The 24,852-nt window shown below is 43.8% G+C and overlaps 1 protein-coding gene across 1 annotated transcript in view; it reads left to right on the forward strand.

Moving 5' to 3' along the window:
- TNFSF14 (TNF superfamily member 14) overlaps positions 1-24,852 on the forward strand; it is a 97,332-nt gene that overhangs the window by 2,553 nt on the left and 69,927 nt on the right. The gene's annotated exons all lie outside the window — the stretch shown is intronic.

A 24,852-nucleotide genomic window follows, 5' to 3' on the forward strand; every position in this document is an offset into this window, starting at 1 on the left:
ATTAAATGTATGAACACGGAATACAGAGGCAGTGTAATCCTGAAGCCATCTTGGGCCTCTTCAATCCATTTACAGGCACTCCCTGCCCCTTCAGCTCACTCTTGCGGATTTCTGCTTTTTCCCATTGTGACGTGTTTTCATTTTTCTCTTCCTCCATCTTTCCCATATGTGTCTTTTTCTCACAGTAAATGCTTGAGGCAGAAAAATAAGCACAAATTAAGCACTGCCATAGGGGTATATTTAAGAGCCCCTAGTGCCACTCTAACACACCCTGCTCCAGGAATAATGTATGCAAAGGGGGCATCCCCCCATTAGGGGGGTAAAAAAATGACGCAAAGAAATCTGTTAGATCTCTTTGCGTAATTTTTTTCTGGCACTTTTAATGCCTGCTCAGAGGAGGCATTAAAAGAAGGCATCCATTGGTTACAATGGGCCTCTGGGTGCTTTGCAAGATTGGCGTCAAAATTGACGCTAATCCTGCAGAGCGCCGGACTTGCGTAAAAATTTCTGACGCTAGTCCCCTGACTACTGCCATAGTGCACTGTATTTTAAATATGATGCACACATGGTGGCGTTAGGGGTGCACTAAGGCGTGCAAGAAAAGTGGGGCTGCACTGTGTTCAGCGACACTTTTCTTAAATATGCCCCATAGTTCTGTTTTTACAGCAGGCATATTAATCCTCTATGCTACTTTATGTTGAGTCAAAGCTGCCACTAGGCAAAACTCCCACCTCTCTCTCTAGCAGGAACATTAATCACAAGAGGTATCTTGACATTTTTAATTGTTTCTTGAAGGCTAAACGCACAAGGAACTTTTCAGCAGGTGCGTTTAAATCGCAAGTTTCGGAAGTTATTGATAAACAAAGCGCCCCCCTGAGCTTCGCGCCCGGTGCGGTCCCACCGCTGGCGCCGTCCAAAAGCCAGCCCTGTCACCATCAATACATGTACATCGTGGCATAAGACCACACTCCATCCGTGAACACACATAAGATACAGATCCATGTGCCTGTACTGATGCACGTCATAAATGTCTGTGAGCTGACGTTGTGCACAGATCAGTACCAGGTGAACACATTGTGGCATGTGGTCCGCAGTTACCCTCAATACATGCATAATGTAGCATGACCCCCTTCATTATGTGGGCACAATGATCCATGTTCTAAAGCTAAATTGCCATAGTCTCTGAAAAAAGCACGAAGTCTTGATTCCTCTGCACAGTATGATATGGAGCCTTTGTCCACCTATATGCAACATAGCATAGGGAAACTGTTCTTGTCTACATACAGTGGTGTGGGGACTTTTGTGCATAACGTGTCTTTAGCTCACTGCCCATATGTGCTCAAAAGGCATTGGGGGGTCACTCTTAGGGGTATTTTCAATTTGTGCAAAAGTACCATTGATTCACTGGTCATTTGTGCACAGTAGCGCAAGGGGTTACTGTCCATATGTTCATGGCGTAAAGTGTAAATTTACATGTGTACACATTATTCTTGTCCACTTTGAAAAGTGTAGCATCGGAGTTACTGTGCCTAGGCATGGGGCCTCTGCTCGCTTTGTCATACGATTCAAACTGCACCCTATTGATTAGGTGCAAATAAATCCATAACCAATCTGGGGTTGCTTGTGTTCACTTCTGGGGGTCCGAAGGGGGGGGTCACGCCTGACAGTTTTGGACCGTTCTCATGAGGGGCAGGATCGGTAATGATGTGCATAATGTGGACTTCTGTTTAGAGTGTCAAAGTGGGCCAGAGTGTAGCATGTGATTACTCTTCATGTCTACCTAGCAGCATGGTATGAGGTAACCTCCACTTGTACAAAAAGTTGCATGGAGCCCTCTTCCACGTTTTTTCACCCTGATTTGACCTGACCATTCCTTTGTGCACAATGTTGCTTAAAGTCACCAAAGGTGTGTCCACAAAGTGGTTGCAGTTTCGTTACACCTTTGAGTAAGTTTACTTCTTTTTGGTATTCACAAACTGCCCTTTTGCACTAACTTAAGTTTTGTACTAAACATACAATGTCGTAGGAAGTCCAGCCCTACACATGGCCATCAGCTGGTTCTGCAACATCCTTCCATAGAATGAAATGGATATAGGCACTGACTACAAAAGCGTAAATTACTATAAAAGTGTACGTTACTACAAAAGTGCAGTTTGTGAACACTGAAACGCAGTAAATGTACTCAAACATTTTTCACAACGTGAAGGTTGTGAATAGCAGCACTTTGTAGTCATTTTTGTAGTCCTACTAAGTTACTAAAAAACTTACTGTAGCGTGCAGTTTTTTAATAAGGCTCCATGTATAATGTGTGTAAAACATGTCATGGATTCCCTGTAAAAGAGTACACGATAAAGCCTGGTGTCATCATTTAACTTCTGTGTGTGAGCAGGTACGCTTATGTTGCACCTTCAGAAACATGACTGCCTCTAGGAGCTTTACTCTTTACGTGTGGAGGGATGGGGTACATGAATCAGGCCCTCTAAAATTGTTTACTTTTAAAAGATTTGGTTTTAATATGCTTTATGAAATGGGGATGAGACCCCACAAAAGGGTGGCCGGCCTGCCCCACCTTCAAAAGACACTCTCTGATAATGTCTTATGTCCACTGTGCTGGTCTTGAAGCACTCCTGAGTGTGTCTGGCTCTCTGATCGGACATAGATACGGTTGGTCTCTTCCCTCCAGACAGCCTCAGATCAGGCTTGTATCACGTAAAGTGACCATGCTGACCACGGCTAGGTGTCAGTTTCTTTTTGTATCCTCGGAAGAATTATCTTATTTCTGTGACTTTTGAGGTTTGTAAGTCCCCCATAAAGATTTCTTCAGAGCACTAGACAGGAGCTGATTAATGCTTCAACCTCCAGCCACCAGTTTCCTACAGATGCGCAGTTGCAGTCTCCTGGACTTTCCGATCAGCTACTAGCAGTTTTGGTGCCCAGGCTCACCTGGTGTGTCACTGCGAGGTCCGGGTTTTGGAGCACATGAAGCCTTTCCACTCGAATTGAACAGGTGATCTTTTTCTAGCTAGTAGATTGAAATGTAACTCATCTGCCAGCCTATTCCAGATCTTCTAGGGGCCAAAACTCACCCTGAATTTGTTAGTTGGATGTGACTTGAAAGCAATACCACAGTGGTTAGTTTATCAGCTTCCGATCCAGTCTCGATCTCATTTACATTTAATTATTTATTATCTTTTTAAGACTGAATCTGCAGACCATGCTTTTAGTTCTCAAAACAGGGAAAAAGGAGCTCTTCATTCACACCACAATCAGAGACCCATAGTGTAGACTGGTACCATGGTATCCCACCCAACATTGATAACCACACACTAAAAGAAAATATATAAATTAATCTAGCACTTCCCACTTTACCCTCCAGCCTCACCCACTTTATTGTGGAATGCTTCATCATTGACTAATCAGCCCCACCATGACAGCGTAATACCACCATGGTGGTCTCAACCTCAGGAAGAGTGATATTGAAAGAAGTTACTCTGGTGACGCAAGGGGTCCAGATCAAACATTAAAACCTCCTCTGTGTATACCATAGGAAGTGCTTTTATTTAGGGGCTACACAAGGTAGGGTTTACCACCAATTCTGGATGATCTCAGGGCTTATCTCTGTCATCCCGATAGCTACGATTTGCCAACACCATCAGACCTCTCTGAGAGTCCCAAATGGGTCAATGAACTCGGTCATAGCAGCACAGGTACTCCTAAATTCTGTCCTACATCCTCTTATGTACATGCAGGTAGAAATGCGTCTTACCTCTACCGGTCCTGTCAGTTTTTTCACCTGTGGATCATGAAGCACAATAATTTAGAAGCTTATAGTCAATCACCCACAGTGCCTCTTCCTTCTCCTACAGCTTGCTCAGTCTTTCTGCCCCAAGTGTCTTTCATGAAGCAATAAAACTTTCTTCAATTGTGCAAAATTTGTGTTACACTTGTGACAGAACATCAAACATGACACACGTGGAAAAAGCAGTGAGTATGCACAGGTAGTGCATCTACTTACACTATTCTCAAGTGGTTTGAGACATAGTCTCACCAGAGGAGGACCTCTGCTGTAGTAACACAATTCAAAACAGTAAGGGGGGATTTTGTCTTAAGTCTTCCTCTGTCACAGATGTATATTTTAAGTATGAAATATTCAACACAGGATACTAGTCATGGAGCCTTTCACGCGTTGTATGTCAATCTGTCAAAATCTGTAACAAGGATCACCTTAAAGGGAGTGTCCACCTGCAGTGCAAAATGAGGTAAGGGCATCTCAGCTGCATTATCATAAAGAGAAACTCCCAGGACGATACCAATGTCCCAACAATTCTTTGTGTATCCCTGATTGGTTTATGTTCGTTTTAATCAGATAGATACGTCATTATCTTCAAGTGGTTCTATCATAGATCCCTTATCACAAATCTACACCTACTACTCTTACTGGGTGCCCGATTCAAGAGCATTTCGAGGTAATGTAAACAAATCCAGGGCCACCGTTTTCTCTCAAGGCAAATCACATGCTATGATCATACATTCGTGGTTCTTTGCGCTGTGTCTGAGGTACCTCTCTCAGCAGTGTGAGAATGAGCAATATTATCATTGGTGGCATTGGGTCGAAACATCTCACAATTAAACCCCTTAGGGAAAAAATACTCACCCAGGCACAATGGGCTATCACACCACCTAGCTCATTATATCAATGCCAACAACACTCAGTCTCATGTAGATTGCAATCAGCACCCCCAGTGATGTCAACAAATGGTCCTTCCTGAAATTTAACACAATCAAGGATCTGATGCACTCCCTATTGTCCAATATAGCTCCTATGATGGGATTGTTCTTATCACCTAATATAGCTCCTATGATGGGATGGTTCTTATCACCTGCGTCCCACTTGTGATCAGTAGATGTGTTCACTCAATCCATGGAAGTGAGTTCTGTGCCTGCAGATTAGTCTTTGCTCGAATTTCAGCAGGGTAGTTGCCATGTCATTAGTCCTGGGGTTTAACTTTCCCAAGATACACCAACTAAAGTCGTCTTCATTACGGCCTTGTTGCAGGAAATGCCTCGTCGTTTTCGCAACTATCTTCCTGTATTTGAACGTGATACGGAGTTCATTAATACATAATCAAGCTTTTCTTGTGGGCATACCTAAATATTTCAGCCCATACTTGCAAATCATAATGTAGACCGCATTAATCATATTGCAATTACTATGACATTCAATGATTCTTAAATCGATTTCTGTTGTCCTCTTTGTGCGAGAACACACATCTGCACTGGCTGCATGGGTAGGCATATCTCATATAGTTTGTTGTTCGAACGGCCCAAGAAAGACTTTTTATCCAGACCTCACCCTTCTGACTTTAATGATGACCCAGGGCCCTAGTGAGTCCCGAGCCCAAAGAGTTAATCTCCCTCTCCTCCTTCCCGGACTGAGATTATGATGATTCTCGGGGATTCTGCTGATGAGGTCAGCCACTCCGGCCATCCTGAAACTTACAACATGCCTCCTGGACCATCAGTGTAAAGTCTGGGTACATAGAAATAGTGTAGCCCTGATATTGCAGCGGCCTCGCTCACGGGCAAGGTGCAGCTCTGTATCTCTGTCTCTGAAGTTTAATAAACTTTCAATGAGGGGACGAGGAGGTGCTCCAGGCAGTCACCTAGGCCCTAATGATCTATGCGCACGTTACACTACAAAAGCATCTGTGAAGCTTTGGTGGTCAAACAGCTCAACCAGCAATTGTTCCACAAAGTGGTCTGGGAGCCCCTTTATTAGTGGATTTAGCAATGCCAGCTATGTGGATGTTATTCCTACACGATCTCACTTCAAACTCTTAGGAAGAAGGTGTGGTCCTCCAGGCCTGAAATAGGTACCTCTGCGCCATCCAGATGGGTACCATGTCGTTCAAGTTTTTCCCCAAAGCGATCCAGGGGGCTTGTCAGCATAGCAAAGTGGGTGTCTATGGAGCAGAATCCAGCTCTTAGCTCGGTTCTAATAGCATCAGTCCCAGTGAGATGCTCCCTAGTGGAAGGATCTGGTCTGCGCTCTTCTGTGTCGGATGTGGACTATTGCCTGCCTGACTGTCTGGCTTTTTCAAAGGGGAGCTCACGTTGCTTAGGGTCACCCTTCCCCATACTGGCATTCTAGTGAAGGTGAGATAGTCTGCAGTTGTGTGCCAATCAGTGGCATGCCTGTGCAAAGCCAACTCAAACCCAGGGCAGTAGCCACAATAACCTCTGTATGTGACTACTGCCCTGAGTGTATGTTGTCCAACTCAGCGCCTGGTATTGATAGGTAGTGTCTCAATGGTCTTAGGCATCCCAGGTTGTGACATTAGAGGTGACTGAAATGGGCCCTGCAGGTTCCAGTGCATGATTTGAGCAATAGTATAATTGAAGGGTACAGCAAGGAGTTTGTGCAGGCAGAAAGGCGCTGAACAAAGTATCTTATCACTAGACTATGATGCGTGGTCAGAAGGGCCCATACAGCAGATAGCAGGGAGGTGGGCCAATCAGCAAGAAGATTCATGATGACACTGCGGTGTGCAATAGAGGCGCGCTCCCTCGTGGCGCCCAGGAGCATCACTGATAGGCCCAGGTGCAGCAGGGACGAGAGGGAGTTGCGCTGGCTAGAGTCCTAGGCCCCAAGGATCAGGACTGTGCACACACTGCGGCACGAGCAAGCTACTGAGCACCAAGAAAGAAGGACTTCCATGGCTGCACAGACCCACCGGAACTGGGAATCGGGCATTAAGGCTTGGGAGGGGGTAGCACTGCGCAACCCAAGGAGGCAGAGGTTTAAAGGCGGCAGATAAACAGCACTTTGCCGCGCATAGCTTCTGCCATCATGAGGCCTCATGGCTGAGTCTTCCTGCGGTGCACTCCAGCAGGTCCGGGGAGAGCACAGTCATGGCAGAGAGGCAGGGGAAGCTGGTAATCGTGGGGCGGTAGGGGCCCGGCAGGGCTCAGCAGTTTAGTCCTCAGACTCACCCGCAGCCCCGTCACCGCTGGGCCTCCAAGGAAGATGGGCCAATCTCCCTAAGGCATTTTCAGGCCCAGAGAGCAGGATACCATGCAGCGGGGATGGGCAGATGTAGACAGGGAGGACAGATGAGGATTATTGTGGAAGCCTATAAACCACAATTTGCAGGGCCATTGGAGCAGGAGCTTTACTGCAACGCGGCCATATTGGATGCCGACCTGGCCAAGCCCACTACATTACCTCTCAAGTGATAACATGTTAAAAGTAATATACATCAATGTTTCCTTAGAAATTTTTCTCATCTTATTGAACACTGTGCAGTATGTGGAAAATACAGATTCATTGATTTTGTGGCTCACTGTCTGTGTTCTCAAGTACAAAATACCTGTTGTTATTTCAAGCTTTTTTTCTAGCTCTTTCAATATTTCTTTTAGGGTACTGTCAGACAATTTACTAAAGAGGGCATCAGCCTCTGCATAAAGTCTCCCATGCCAAAGGAGTTGTGCCTTATTCTAGCCCAAATGGTATATTTCCTCTAATGAATGCAGGAGTGCACTCTCAAAGTGTAACAGTTTGTTTTTGTCAGTAGGTTTGTTAAACCTTTTGGTGTATAAAATACCCACCTTTGCGTGTATAGAAAGGTAAAGAAAGAACATTTCTCCATTGTTAATGGTATGAGTGAGTTTGAAGTATTGGTTATGAGAACTGAGCCAGTTTACAATTTCGTTTGATAGGTCTTGAAGGCCGTGCCAAATTACAAAAACAATATCAATGTAACAACACCACTCTCGTGTTTGTGAAATGGACTTTTGGTCCAGATTGGTGATTCTGTATTTTATGCTTCTTTTGTAGCAGCACAAGGGCTCCCCCTTTGTCCACTGTTTTTTTGACCAAGGGCCTGATATAAAGTTTGGAGGAGGGGGTTACTCCGTCATAAATGTGACGGATATCCCTTCCACTGTATTGCGATCCCATTATAGCCTATGGAGTTCGTAATATGGCGGACGGGATATCTGTCACATTTGTGACCGAGTAGCCTATCCCCCAAACTCTAAAGCAGACTCAAGTTCTTTATTGGATTTTAGGGATGCTAAAGCCTGTTCATTTTTTATGATAATTTACGACACTGACCTCAAAACTTGCAATTTGTTTTATGAACACTTGCTCAAAGCAGATAAATCCCTGAGGTATAGTAGTGATGGGAGAGTTGCAGAGCTATTTTTTCTCCAGACCAATAGTGTTAGGTTCTTGAGAGGTGTCTGGTATGTTCATAAAGAAAAAATGTACAGAGATTTTCCCAAATAATTGTACAAGTTCACAACTTAATTTGAACCTGACTTCCAGGGCAGTAGGAACATATTCTAGGCATTTGTTTAGAACTTTCTGTTGGCCCTGCCTCAGATCATAGGGGGTTAGATTAACCACTAAGCTGGTGTACTGCTATTGCCCAGTTGGTTTTCCTTTGTCTTACTGCTTGTGGTCATACCACTGCTGTCTTCCCAATGTACGTTTGTATCCCCTCCGCCTTTTGCTTTCACCTCCAACCACCTCTTCCTAAAATGGACTGTTGTTTGGGTGGAAAGGGCCAGGTAAAGGCAAAGGGCCATATTGGGTAGGCTAGTAGTACATTGGTGAAGGATTGGTTGCAATCTAGAAAAGTAGGAGCGTCTCCCTTGTCCACCTCTGCCTTATACTCCTGGACCTCCAGGTGACTCACCACTACCTACCTGACTCAGAGTTGGTGGACCATTTTCTTCTATGTTGTTTAGGCTTAGGGGGAGCAGCTTTTTAATTTCGCAACATATTCATACTGAGAATAAATGTATACGATTTCATGATTACCTTTCTTAATGTCTTTTTGAAGTATTTAACCTTGCTTTGGAAGAAAAAAACTCTTTAAATTCAGAAATATCTCGATTTACTTCTTGAAGTAGCTGATTTGGACTTCAGTTATTACATTTTGTTCAATCGTTTTAATTTTCACGATCATGAGCTCTGATAATAACTTGGTGTTTGATTATTAGTCTAAGCAAATCCTTTGTGCAGCACCGCGTTATCAGCGCCCAATTCTTTGAAAATGGCTTGTCTTCCAAAAATATTCTATGCTCATTGTTAACCACCAGGCCTACAGGGACCGAACTGGCTCTCAGATACTCGGTCTTACAGTTGCACCACTTCATAGAAAGATTTCTTTAAAGTTAGAGGCCAGGAAGTATGTACCCACATTTCTGAAACAAGGGTGGATGGAGACTAACGGCTCCATGGTTACCGCGGCATACAAATGACACCCGCATCATGAAGAGTAAGTTCTGGCACGTCCATCACTCTACATTTCCCAGTGGAACAGGGAAAAGTGTGACATCGCATGCAAGCGTGGTGACACAGACACGATTCAAGGAGCAGTTCCCATAACACGGACTAACAAGGATATCAGGCACAATCCCCAAAGTCTACAACAGAGGCTCGTGGAGTATGTAGGTCAGTTACGACATGGTGCCCTTGAGGACAGTGTGCTGGAAGTTGATTCTGGGTATTTCACCAACTGAATTAAGAAACTTTTTTTACTGACTACATATAATTGTGACTTTCAATGTTCTATCACGGTTTTATCAGCTATGCTTGCAGTGATGTGTGCTCCAATTATCAATTGTATGCTGGGTGTGGTGTCTCTGTGTGCGAATGCTTGCAAATAATATAACATTTTTATCTTTTTAAATGGGCACAAATAAGAAAGCTCACTGTGTTGAGTGTTTACGTGTGTACATGTTTTGTATGTCTTTTTACTTTATAGTCACGATTAGATGCTTGTAATGTTCCGACAAAGTAAGCCAGCGTGTTACGAATTTCATCAGCGATAGAACAAATAACAAACATTGACAGAGGGCTTTACGGAGTCCTGACACAAGCTGTGGACCGTTAGTGGCTTTTCACTAGATGGATGAAACACGTAACACAAAGGAAACTTGGGGAATTATATTCATATGCATCCGTCAAACCTTTCTGTCATCGGTGGCGCCCAAAATAAAAGGACCTATTAGGATAGGATCTAGGTATTTTTATTCCCCCACAAAAAGGAAAACATATTTAAGTGCCAACTCCACCGAGTTTAAGTCCATCCTTATTTCTAGGGCACTAGGATATGTCCTCATAATGAGGTTTGCCACTGATGAAGTGAGTGAGGTTCTTGCTTCAAAACGCAAGTGTGAGTTAGGCTATTGAACACTGCACTTCAGGTTTATGGATTTGTGGTCTCATGGCTACTGCCAATACAAAAGACTGCGTTGAAGCTGACCAAGGCAGGACCAGAGACACAGGAGTAGAAGCACGTTGGTCCAAAGAGAGTCTAGAGGATTTGTTCTCAGGCTGGGGAGAGAGGCCCAACTATATGAGGCAGCAGCTTATTTAGAAGACTGGCCAGTCTACCTTCATTCATGAGAGGAGAGAATAGGATGATTAACCCTAAGAGCAAATTTATTTGCATGTTTTAGTTCAGTTTACGGATGCAACTAACTTGATTTATAAGTACAGGTTAACATTTATATGCGCAAGGTGTAAAATTAATAGAAGTGACTGAAATTCTAAATATTTTCTGCAAAATTTTGTACAACGTGCATAGAATTCTGAGCCACTTAGGGCCTCATTACAAGTGTGATGGTCAGAGGACCGATAAACTCACATTGACGGTCAGACCGCCACACTCCAGGTGGTCCGTCTGCCCAATTACAACCCTGGTGGGTGGACCTGTCAAGGGACTGCTGACGCCACTGGGAACATTGTTTCCAACCTGCTGACGGCGGCCTGAGTAGTAGTCAGCCAGAGCGGCGCTGAACTCAGCATCACCTGGCTAATTACAGCTTCCCTCACCAGCAGCCTTTCCATGGTGGTATTGCCGACATGGAAAGGCTGGTGGTGAGGGTGTGCTGGGGGTCACAGGGGGGCCCCTGCACTGCCCATGACTGCGGCCTGTGGCATGGGCAGTGCAGGGGCCAGCGCACATTCTGAGGGTGCTGGTCGGCCTGTTCAGTGCTACGAGGTAGCACTCGGCTCCTCTAAGGGAGCCAAATGCTGTTACATAGTTCCAACCTGTCTGACCGTCTGGAATGCTCTATTGCAATGTTGCCGCCGGTCAGACTGGTGGGAACATTGTAATAAGGCAGTGGCGTCCTCCCCATGAGTTTGGCAGTCCCACGGTGGGACAGCCAACCTCATAATGAAGCCGTTTAAAAAATTCACTTGCTAGTATCTAGGATTAAAATTTAATTTGAGAGCCCACCCTCTGTTCAGAAGATGTGAAAGATGCTGGTATGAGAATTGTTTAAGGAAAAAATATCTCCAACAATATATTTTCTTCTTGAACCAGTTGCCTGAAGGAAAAAAGTAGACACAATTTTGCACCAGCAAAATTTATATAACGTACAATTTGAAACATCATAAAAATGCCATAAACATCACCCAATTTAGACTCCTAAATTAATGTATTCACATGACATATTACAATCAGTATAGTGTAAAATACATCCCTCTGAGATCCTTCATTGGCTTTTGCACGGTGGAGAGAAGAGAGGGGATGCAATTCTGGGATTCTGCAAGAGTGTGCACAGTGGGTGATTTAGTTCAATACCACATACCCATCGTATTTGATGTGTGATCGGAGGATACAGCCCTGCTAGTAAGGCAGACATAACCACCGTAGCTTCAGCCTCGGCAACTGAACTACACTCACAACATGACAGCAACGCACGCGCTGGGGCCGGCAAAGGACACTCCACACACCACGTTATCTGCATCCGAACTACAGGACTAGACTCCACGTTACTGTTGATTGTTTTCTTTTAATCCCTCTACATTATTTACTATTATATGTTGCGACTACCTATCTGTATGCGATATGAAACCACTGACGTATGCTGGTGGACTTCTAGAGTATTGCCATGCTGCGGTATATGATGTATCATGCAAAACCTCAATGAAAGTTGGGAAAACAAATCAGTATGGTGTAATATTAGATGGGAACACATTTGCTGCGCTGGGCAGGCAGCCGAAGCACCATGGAAGGGAGTCCCTGGAAAGATTGTTCACACTCACAAACGTGTCCAGTGCATTCTCAGACTTTTTCTTCGCCTCATTCTCATCACGAAAAAGGTCAGAGATTTACTCATGTCAAGAGGAGGATTAAATCAGTTTCCAGAGTTGGATTGTGCAAGGAACAGTCTAAAAAATATATGGGTACGGCAACGGGATTTCTCCGGAGCAACAGTATTTTACCTTTGGAAGAAAAAAAATAGCATGTGCTTTTTTCAAGCATTATCATATGCTTATGTGTACCTCATTTACAATTATGCGTGTATCACTGCTTACATCTGCAAGCACTCCTGGAAAGCTGGGCTATAGGAACTTCCCATGACTAGTCTTACAACTTAATAATAATTCCAGATATTCAGAACTATGCACCCAAAAATTGGTGTTACCCAACTGGTGTAGATTCGCACATTAATGGTGAAGGGGGAGATTTGAGAGAAGTAGGAGTGTCAGCAACACCATATTTTTGATGCTTCCATTGATACCAAAAAGGAATTTTTACACTAGTGCCTTAATGGAAATATAGAGCTAGGAACATTATTCAGACCAAATTATGATTCTAAACTAACTGTATAGTGTATTCATGTTGTTGTTGCTTCTTAAGAACTTTCATCTTTTGAAAGATCATACCAAGTTTGATTTATATGTATTTTGTAGCTAATTCAACGGGTAAGCATATTCAGGGAAGAAATGCTGCAGTCTAAAAAAAAGCATTTCAAGTCTTCACGGTGACATAAATACATTTCCTGTTTGCGTATCCGCTCTATTTAGAGCTAAACAAGCTGCGAGTTAAATAAACTTCAAGTTACAAAAGAGACACAAACTATGGGGTTAACTTAGACCCTGGTGGCATCCTGCAATCTTTAAAGATGCCTGCCATTCCAGTAGGATCTCTGAGTCTACTGTGCATCTGCCATTTAGTGGATACTCTGCAGGCACAGCTAAAAACAAAGGGGCCGCCGTATTGTTGAGGCCACCTTGGTGTTCTTTGTTATTTTCCTAAAGGAAATTAATTGTTTGAATTTTAGAAGTAAAATGCATCACAGTTTTTGTAGCCTGACTTGATTAAAGTGGCTCAGATAAAGGCACAACTCAAAGGGGCAGATTTATCAGGGCTTTCTGGTGCGGCAAACTCACACAGAGTGATAGAAAAGAGCACAAAATCTGGATTACAGATTTACTTTCCAGCACAAACCTTTTTTTGGCCTGGAAAGTTGCCTTTTTTTATAGCGCAAATGAAACTATGCTATGCTTTTCTCTGTGAAACATCTTGTAAAATGCAGGCATCACCACCCAATGCCTTGACCATGCACCATTTAACACGCATTGCCTTTACAATGCAGTGGCTTTGCCATTTATGCCTTTACCACGCATATACCTTTACCACGCAAGGTAAGTATGTGTGTGTGTATGTGTGTATGCGTTTGTATGCGTACGTATGTATAGTGGCAGGCGTCACTGGGTAGTTAATTTTAAGACCATGTTTCCATAGGAAAAGCGTTGTTTGACTTGCCTCTATCTTTGGCACTGTTTGATGAATCTTCACAAAATTTTCCCAAAAAAGTGTGCCGGTGATTCTTGTTGCGCAAGGAAAGTTTTGGGATGATCCGTCAAGAGGGGGCTGAGAAAAAGGGGGGGGTAAAAAAATGGGTTTCCCATGTTACTTCCCATAGGCTCTTTAGACATGACTACAGCCCGAACCACGGAATGGAATCACACCAAATTTGGCAGAAAGCTAGCTTTCAGTATGCAGATTACGCTTTTGCTTAGTTGGTGTAAATCTGTCCAGTACTTTTGGAGATATTAAAGGGCAAACACATTTGTATATCTAGGGAAGCAGATTCTTGGTGACCATTTTACGGTGATCGTGTGGCCACCATTTTACCTAACGGGATACGGTCCCCGGGGCTTAAAACGGACCCTAATACTGTCATAAGGGGTGAGAGTTGGATTACTCTGACCTTAGGGTAATGATATAGTAGTGTTTGCAGGTAAAGTTATGTCACTAGATATTTTTTCCATGCCACGTGGTATTCACGAATACGTTGGGACACTCAACGCGGCCCACTCGTGTAACGTTGTGACAAATTTGCGAACATCTGCGACAACAAAAAACAAACTTTGATAGAGTTACTCATAGGTTAATTTGTTCACTCATATTAGCAGTGAGAGTGATGGCGTGCACTCACAGTCCCACTTTGACACTTATTTACCCACTCACAGACTCACTCACATGCTTATGTACCCACTCAGACCCAACCAGATCTGTACGCATCCTCTCACAGACCCATTCAAACCCTCATACACTCAGTCACATACTCACTGAGACTCTCACGTACCCACTCACACACTCACTGAGACCCTTACACACTCACTGACAGACTGGCACCCACTGATAGACCCACTGAGACTCTCACACACTTAGTGACTGACCCACTGAGACCCTTACACACTCTCTCACAGACCCATTCAGACCCTTATGCACACATTCACAGACCTATTCAGATGCTCATGCACTGCCTCACAGACCTACTTAGATCCTCAAGCACCCACTCACAGACCCACCCATACCCTAAAGCGCCCTCTCACTGATCAACTCACACCCGCATGCACTCATTTACACACCCACTCATACCCTCTGCACAGTCTCACTGACCCACTAAGACCCTCACGCACCCACTAACAGACCCAGTTAGACCCTCACACACCCTCTTACAGACCCACTCAGACCCTCATGCACCCACTCACAGACCCACTTAGAGCCTCACGCATTCACTCACAGAGCCACTCAGATGCTTATTCACCCACTCACAGAGGCACTCAGACCCTCATGCACCCACTCACAGTCCCACTCACACCCTCATGCACACACTCACAGACCCGCTCAGATACTCATGCACCAAGTCAGAGACCCACTCAGATACTGATGTACTTACTCACGGACCCACTGAGACCCTAACACACCCACTGACATATGCAGTGAGAGTCTCAAAGAATCATTCACAGACTTAGTCAGACCCTGATGCACACACTCACAGACCCACTGCAACTCTCATTCAGCCACTCACAGACCCACTCAGATCCTGATGCACCCATTCACAGACCCACTCAGGACCTCACACACCGACTCACAGACTGACTCAGACCTTCATGCACCCAGTCACAGACCCACGTAGACTGTTACAACACTCTGACAGACTCACTCAGACACTGACATACTCAGTCACAGTCTCATTTAGGACCTCAGTTATCCACTCACAGACTCAGTGAGAACACTCAGGCACCAACTCACAGACCCACTCACACTGTCACACAGCCACTCACATATGCACTGACCCACTGCCACACTGTTGCCCTCACTGACAGACCCATTCAGACATACACACAATCACTTATAGATCCACTCTGACCATCACACAACAACTCACATATCCACTCAGATCCTCATGTGTGCACTTATAGACTGATTTTGATATAGTCTAACACATATACTGAAAGAGGTTGTGAGTTAGTTATGTACCACAGAAAGTCTCACTGACGTACAGGTATTTGTAGTGACAGGGACACTGACATACATGTTTGTGGAGTTGTTTGGAAAGTGATATTTGATGTCTGATATTGAAAATTGCTTTTAAATATACTTCTGATTTTGAGTGGGTTGGTGTGCATTAAAAGTCTGCTTTTGTTTTGCATTTTCACAGCATATTCACTGATATTGCGACTTCGCTGCAAATATTTTGGAAAAATGAAGAAACATATTTAGAAAGAGAAATAACATGAATTTTGGAGAATAGGGTGGTCCTTAGAAGGGCTTTTGTGTTTATTGTAAGTATGTTAAAGCTACATGTAAAAGTGGGAGCATAGTTTTAGTTTGGAAAAAAGCCTCTGTTGTCTTCATCTGTGAAATGGACAACATCACATATAAAATGTTCATGTCAAAGTGCAGGTTGTTACTGTAGATAGAGCCCATGTTATGGTCCCTGAGGAATGCAGAAACAGTTTTATTAACATGTTCCTGGCTTTTTTAATCTGTGGAGAGAACTGACTAGGCCACATCCATTTCTGCCATTGGCATATGTTGGAATACACCAAGACAGTGTGAGGGGAAAGTCTCATCGATTGTACAAAGGTATCCTTCATTAGGATTTCCAGTCCTACCCCAGTTATTTTGTCCAGGTCATTGCCACCACAGTGCACAACCATGAGATAAGGATGTTGGGAATCTCTAATACTTTCAACCAGAGGCAGCAATTGGTGCCACTTTAACCCTTTCTGGCCAGTCCAATTCATAGCCTCCCTAGCCCAAAACACATAGCTGTGGCGAGCAATCCACAATCTAACCATATTGAAGTGCAGCAGCAGTAGCAGTCAGGAGTAGGCTGCAGCTGAATGAGGTAGTGTTAAGCATGGGATGCAGTTAAACTGGAGGTGTGCTACTGGTTCAAAAAAGACATACTTTTGATTGGGTACTGTGGTTATGCAGATGACTGAAGTTAGGTAGCATTTTGAAAGGATTAGTAAGTTGTTTTTTGATTGGCTCTGGTACAAATAAAATTTGTATTGCAGACTTAGATATGGTGTTTAATCTGTACAGTAAAGCACGCCTGCTAAAGTGCATTTTCTAACTTGCATGCCCCTTCTAGAATGTTCTGTGAACTTGTGACCTAGTGGTTGCTATGGAGACTGTGCTGAGTATATTGAGGGAAGGGTCTTAAAGAGAGTGTTCTACCTTTATGAAAAGTGAAAGGGTATGCACTCATTATTGTGTATTAAGGATTAACTTTCTTAAAGAGATTGCTACAAAAGTTTGCTATGCTCTTGAAGTCATAAAACTATGAAGGTATGAGTATTTTTGGTCACCCGTTTTTTTCTGCAAATTCATTGCAATGATCGCGATTAACCTGCGATTTTGGGGGAAAAAAAAGATTTTACTGGGCTTGTTCAGAAAACTGCATGAAAGGGTTAACACATACTAACCATTCACAATTGGGCTTACAAAACTAAAAATAGAGATGTATGTTTTTATTTGTTTAGATGTCCAGTATCAGACAGTGCAAAGTTGAAAAGTTTGCCATTCATGGTTGCTATGTGTAAGAGTGCTCACCCATTCTTACGCTTGGTTTTGACATTTGCTGAGTGTACTGAATCTATCTGATAAGAGAAACAATTAAATCACCAACTAACTTAATTTTCAGGTATGTGAATTACTTTTAATTGTGAGGAAGTAAAATTAAAACAATTTAATTTTATGTGAGATTATTAAATCAGAGTTTGAAATATATAGTAAAGTACTGCAACTACCTGAGTTGATTAATGTTTATGAGTGGTTGTTTTAGTGGTTTTATATATTTATTAATTACTGTACAGCAACATTTGCCTGAGTTGCAGAGTAGTTCATTGACAAGGTGGTTTATGATATGTTGGAATTGGAACTGCTTTTTCCAAATGTAGTATTTTACTGCATGCTGTGATTGCTACATAAAAAGAGATCAATAGTAAGTCCCAAACTTGAATATCAGAAAGCATATATGTGAAGTATTTATGTGTCAAAGGTCACAGAAATGTATTACATTTGTGTTAGAGTAGGTGTTGGTAAATTATAGGTCAGGTTTCTTACATGGGAAGATATGTTCTTAAAAGTAATAGTGAGTCACATGCAGTACAATGGTACAAGGTGTAGTTAAACAAGGACTTTTTAAACATGTTACGTCTCATAGTGCAGCTTGTGTCTATTGTCTTCCACTGCCAGTTACTCATGGCATGTAGAATATATTTGTAAAGTATCAAATCTATTTTATAGGGGATATTACTCCTCAGAGAGAGGATGTTGTATATATTAAACTATGGTGGTCTGTGCTGAGAATATGAGAGATCTTCATTTACGATGAATAAGTTGTTTATGCAGTATGCAGTTGCAGATGTATATGAAAAGCTGTAGGTATCCCATTTAACATGATGCACTGTGTTACAGTGATTAAGATATGTACTTTTCAGTTTTAGAAAGTTAGTCATAACGCATGCTATGTGTCATCCAGTGAAAACGCTTATTTATGCAGTAATATCAAAGGCAATCACATACCAGAAGATGTACTAAAATATCTCATGGTGCTACTAGAGGTAGACAGTTATGTTCACTCAGAAATATAGGAAAGTACCAACACAATATTTTCATGTATCCTGACAAATACTGCTTTCCTGAAAGGTGAGGCATAGTAGTGCAGAGGCTGTGTGTTCTCTGCCAGTGGACACTGAAGTAGGGCTGTTAAAGTGCTTTGTGAAGTCTTAAACTCATGTTTAAGTGCAAATATGTCACCTCTGTGATATGCTGTAGGTAAGCCATCAAGCATGCTCCAATCTGCTTAAGTGATAAGGAAACATCATTTTCTGGTTTAGAAACTAACTGATGCACTTGCATACCCCTAAGCCAAGCAGTGCCTAGAGTATACCACTCACCAGGGAACTGCCATGCAGCTTTTCAAAGTATGGTTTCAGTGCCTCAGCCAGCGACAGATCAACGAGACACTTCTACAATCACTCACATTCTCAGACAGCAATTATATATGCCTAAATAGCGAAATCAATTGCAGGCACACTTATATACCCCTACGTTTTTCAAACAGAGGCACCGAGGTATATGTTAAGGCACTAACGTACAGATTTACAGACTCATACAAGTACTAAAAACAGACAGTCACATACCAGCATATTTACTAAAATATCTTATGATGCTACTAGAATAGACAGGTACATTCTCTGACATATAAAGGCAAGTACTCACACAATATTTTCATGCATGCTGACAAACGCTGCTTTCCTGAAGGGTGAGGCCTAGAAATGCAGAGCCTGGGTGTGCTCTGGCAGTGAACACTGAAATTGTGCTGTAAAAGTGCTTTGTGAAGTCTCACACTCAAGTTTAAGTGCAAATATGTCACCTCTGTGACATGCTATAGGTATGCCATCAAACATACTGCAATCTGCTTAAGTGATTAGGAAATATACTTTTTAGTTTTGGAAACGTACTGATGCACTTTCAAACCCCTAAGCCAAGCACTACATGGGAACTGACATTTATGTTTCCAAAGCATGGGTGCAACAAAGGCAATTGCAGGCACACTCGTACCCCTGTATTCCCTAACAGAGGCACTGAGGTATATGTTCAGACATCTGACGTACAGATTTACAGACTCATTCAGGTACTAAAAACAGGCAGTCATGTACCAGTAGATGTACTCAAATATTTCATGACGCTACTTGAAGTAGACAGGTACATTCTCTTAGATTTATGGGAAAGTACTCACACAATAATTTCATCTATGCTGACAAACACTGCTTTTCTGAAGGACAAGGCCTAGTAGTGCAGAGCCTGTGTGTGCTCTGTCTGTGGACACTGAAATTGGACTGTAAAAGGGCTTTGCGAAGTCTGAAATTCATGTTTAAGTTCAAATATGTCACCTTTTTGACATGCTCTAGGTATGTCATCAAGCATGGTGCAATGTGATTAAATGATTAGGAAACATGCTTTTCAGTTTTAGAAACTTACTGATGTACTTTCAAACCCCTAAGCCAAGCACTGTATAGAGTATACCACTTTCTAAGAAACTGATGTTCATGTTTCCAAAGCATGGATGCTGTCTCTCAGCCAGCGACAAACCAACAGAGACACTTCTACAATCGCTCACATAATCAGAATGCACTTATATATACAGCACTATTAAAAGCAATTGCAGGCACACTCACCCTAACAGAGATACTGAGGTATAGGCTCAGACACTTACGTACAGACTTACAGAGTCATACAGGTACTAAAAACAGGCAGTCACATACTGGCAGATGTACTAAATTATCTCCTGACATTACTAGAAATAGACAGGTACATTCTCTCAGATATAGAGGCAAGTACTCACACAATATCTTCATGTATGCAGACAAAAAGTGCTTTTCAGAAGTATGAGGCCTAGTAGTGCAGAGCCTGTGTGTGCTCTGTCAGTGGACACTGAAATTGGGCTGTAAATTGCTTTGTGAAGTCTCAAACGCATGTGAGTGCACATATCTCACTTCTGTGATATGTTGTAGGTATGTCATCAAGCATGGTACAATGTGATTAAGTGATTACGAAAGGTACTTTTCTGTTTTAGAAAGTTAGTTATTCATGCACTTTCAGACCCCTAAGCCAAGCACTGCTTAGCGTATACCACTAACCAAGGAACTGACATTCATGTTTCCAAAGCATAGATGCTGTGTCTCACCAATGACAATGAAACATAGACACTTCTACATTTAGTGATATACTCAGAAAGCACTTATATATGCAGCAATATCAAAGGCAACTGCAGACACACTCATATACTACTGTATTCCCTAACGAAGGCACTGAGGTATATGTTCAGGCATCTATGTACAGATTTACAGAGTCATACAGGTATGAAAAACATGTAGTCACTTACCGTCAGATGTACTAAAATATCTCATGACCATACTAGAAGTCGACAGGTACATTTTCTCAGATATATAGGCAAGTACACAGTGTTTTCATGTATGCACACAAACACTGTTTCCACAAGGGTGACTGCTAGTACTGCAGAGCTTGGTTGTGCTCTGTCAATGGACACTGAAATTGGGCTGTAAAAGTGGGTTGTAAAGTGTAGGAAGTTGGCTCTGTATATATCTCAAAGTGAGAGATAGAGTGCACAGAGTCCAAGGGTTCCACTTAGAGGTTGATAGTGGCAAAATTAGATAATACCTAATGCTCTATTTTGTGGTAGTGTGGTCGAGCAGTAGGCTTATCAGAGGGTATTGTTCAGCATTTGTTGTACACACACAGGCAATAAATGAGGAACACACACTCAAAGAATTAACTCCAGACCAATAGGTTTTGTATGGAAAAATACATTTTCTTAATTTATTTTAGAACCACAAGATTCAAGATTTGAGGTAAGTACTTAAAATGCAAGGTACTTCACACAGGTAAGTATAGAACTTTGATTTAAAACAGTAGTACTAACAGTGTTGGTTAAAATGGCAATAAGCTATTTTAAAAGTGGACACTGCAAAAATCAACAGTTCCTTAAGGAGGTAAGTTTGGTTAGGTTTCTCAGGTAAGTAAAGCACTTACACAGTCAGTCTTCTTGGCATAGGCAGCCAACCATTGGGGGTTCAAGGAACCCCAAAGCCACAGCACCAACAACACAGGGCCGGTCAGGTGCAGAGGTCAAAGGAGGGCCCAAAACACTTAGGCACCTAAGAAGAACAAGGGTGCTCTGTCCTAGTCTGCGTACAGGTAAGTCCCTGTGTCCTCGGGGATCAGGGGGGGTTTGTAGAGCACTGGGGGGGGGAGACACACAAGCCCACAAAACACACCCTCAGCAGCACAGGGGACGCTGGGTGCAGTAGGCAAAGTAGATGTTGGGTTTGCTATAGAAAGCAATGGAGGGACTCAGGTGTCACTTAGGTGATGCAGGCAGGGCACAGGGGGGCCTTTTCGGGCCAGCCACCAACTGGGCTAGGATGAGGGCCACCTGCTGGTCACTCCTGCACTGGTAGGTAGTTTCTATCGGCCCTGGGGGCTGCGGGTGCAGTGGTTGGTCCAGACATCGGGTTCCTTTGTTACCAGGCAGTCGCGATCAGGGGGAGCCTCTGGATCCTCTCTGCAGGTGTCCCTGTGGGAGTGCAGGGAGTTCGACTCAGGGTGTCCACATCGTTGGAGTCGCCTGAGAGTCCTCTGTGCGGTGTTTGTTGTCCTGAACTCAGCCGGGGGTGTCGGGTGCAGAGTGTGAAGACTCACGCTTCTGTGGGGAAGTGAGAGTCTCTTTATAGTTGTTTCAACGTTGCAAAGTTGTTGCTGTTTCTGAACAGTGCCGCTGTTCTCGGTAGTTTGTTGGTCCTTTAGGCGCAGGGCAGTCCTCTGAGTCCTCAGAGGTTGCTGGTCCTGTTGGATGAGTCGCTGTGCAGGTTCTTTGATTCTGGAGACAGGCCGGTAGGGCTGGGACCAAGTCAGTTGGTGTCTCCGTCATCTATGCGGGGCTTTCAGGTCAGCAGTCCTTCTTCTTTCTTCAGGTTACAGGAATCTGGTTTCCTGGGTTCAGGGTCGCCCCTAAATACTGAATTTAGGGCTGTGTTTAGGTCAGGGGGGCAGGAGCCAATGGCTATTGTCCTTGAGGGTCGCTACATCCTCTTTGTGCCTCCTCCCTTAGAGGAGGAAGGCACATACCTATTCCTATTGGGGGAATCCTCCAAACTCAAGATGGAGGATTTCTAAAGGCAGGAGTCACCTCAGCTCAGGGCAGCTAAGGGGCTGTCCTGACTGGTAGGTGACTCCTCCTTGTTTTTCTCATTATCTCCTCTGGACTTGCCACCAAAAGAGGGGTCTGTGTCCGGATAGGCAGGCATCTCCACTAGCTGGGATGTCCTGGGGTGCTGTAACAACAGGCAGGAGCCTTTGAGGCTCACCGCCAGGTGTTAAAGTTCCTGCAGGGTGAGGTGAGAAGCACCCCCACCCAATGCAGACTTTCTCCTGGCCACAAAGGGACAAATGCACTCACCCTATGTGGCCAGAAACTCGTCTGGTCGTGGCAAGCTGGCAGAAACTGGTCAGCCTAGCACTAGGAGTCAGACTGGTATTCAGGGGGCATCTCTAAGATGCCCTCTGGGTGTATTTTACAATAAATTCCACACTGGCATCAGTGTGTATTTATTGTGCTGAGAAGTTTGATACCAAACTTCCCAGATTTCAGTGTAGCCATTATGGAACTGTGGAGTTCGTAATTGACAGACTCCCAGACCATATACCCTTTATGGCTACCCTGCACTTACAATGTCTAAGGTTTGGCTTAGACACTGTAGGGGCATAGTGCTCATGCAACTATGCCCTCACCTGTGGTATAGTGCACCCTGCCTTAGGGCTGTAAGACCCGCTAGAGGGGGTGCCTTACCTATGCAACAGGCAGTGGCTTGTGGGTGTGGCACTCTGAGGGGAGTGCCATGTTGACTTGGTCTTTTTCTCCCCTCCAGCACACACAAGCTGTGAGGCAGTGTACATGTGCTGAGTTAGAGGTCCCCAGAGTGGCATAATACATGCTGCAGCTCTTAGAGACCTTCCCTGGCCACAGGGCCCTTGGTTACCAGGGTACCATTTGCAAGGGACTTATCTGTGTGCCATGGCTGTGACAATTGTGGCAAAAAGAGTACAGTTTAGGGAAATAACACTGGTGCTGGGGCCTGGTTAGCAGAGTCCCAGCACACTTTCAATCATAACTGGAATCAACAAAAAGCAAAAGGTTATGGGGTTACCATGCCAAGGAAGGCATTTCCTTACATCAAGCTCATGTTTAAGTACTAATATGTCACCTCTGTGATATGTTTTAGGTATGCCATTAATCATGGAGCATTCTGATTTAGTGATTAAGAACCATTCTTTTCAGTTTTATAAGCTATGGTGAGCAGTTTTAGACCCCTCAGCGCTTGGCTACATACAGTATACCATTCACCAAGAAACTGACATTCATGTTTTCCAAAGCATGCATCTTCTGCATTAACATGTTCAGCCAGTTACGTGGAGGTTTAGAGAGGCACACAGGTACTAAAACAGCAGTCACATACTGGCTGATGAAGGTTTAGAGAGACATACAGGTACTAAATCAGGGAGACATATACTGGCTGATGAACTAAAATATCCTATGACCCTACTAGAGGAAGACACTTGCATTCACTCAGAAAAATAGGCAAGTAGTCTCACGATCTACTCATGTATGCAGAGAAATACTGTTTCAATCATGGATGAGGCCTAGTAGTGCAGAGTTTGTCTGTGCTCTGTCATTGTTCTCTGACATTAACCTGTTCAACCCCTTTCTGAACTCTCAAACTCATGTTTAATTGCAAATATGTCACCTCCGTGACATATTGCAGTTATGCCATGAAGCATGGTGCATTGTGCTTCAGTTATTAAGGAACATAAGCCCTCATTTCAACCCTGGTGGTCGGTGATAAAGCGGCGGTAATACCATCAACAGGCTGGCGGTAAAAAAAATGGAATCACGACCATCGCGGAAACTGCCAACACAGACAGCCACTTTAACACTCCGACCACCACTGCGGTAGAAACAAACACCGTGGCGGTCACCGCCAACAGACAGGTGGAAGACAATGTACCGCCCACACTATTACAAGGCACCAATCCGCCAGCTTTTCCGCCATCAAAAGCACGGCAGAAACAGTACACAGAAGGAAAACCACTCACCTCTCAACACCCAATGAGGAACCAGGACGCCATGGAGCCCGAGTTACAGGCCCTGCCCATGTTGGTTTACCTCCTCATCTACCAGGAACATCAAAGACGGCGGCGACGATGACGGTAAGTACTGCATCTAGTACAAAGGGGAGGAGGGGAGAAAAAAGAGAGTGACACACACACGCAACACACAACACCCCCTCCCCCACCCACAACAACATACACACATCCAATAACATCACAGATACACCCCGTCACCCTCTGGAAGAACGCAAGGACCAAATTAAATAAGTTTAACAAGTGTAATAATAGAACAACCAGATAGTCAGAGATAACTTTAAATCATCAGTATATACAAATATTTACAGCAAGTACACAAGCCCACACATGACACCTGCCTCCAAATGGAAAGAACACTGCATGGGCATCAGGTAAAAAAAAAAACAGGCACCTCAGGGGGAAGGGGAGGGGGGCACCTCAGCCGGATGATGGTACAACGCTACTGCTCCTTGAGGGGGCTCCATGCCCACTGCCTGGTCCTGGGGAGTGCAAAGCCACAGTCTCT

This window comes from Pleurodeles waltl, chromosome 4_2, assembly GCF_031143425.1.
Source record: "Pleurodeles waltl isolate 20211129_DDA chromosome 4_2, aPleWal1.hap1.20221129, whole genome shotgun sequence".
Taxonomy (NCBI): domain Eukaryota; kingdom Metazoa; phylum Chordata; class Amphibia; order Caudata; family Salamandridae; genus Pleurodeles; species Pleurodeles waltl.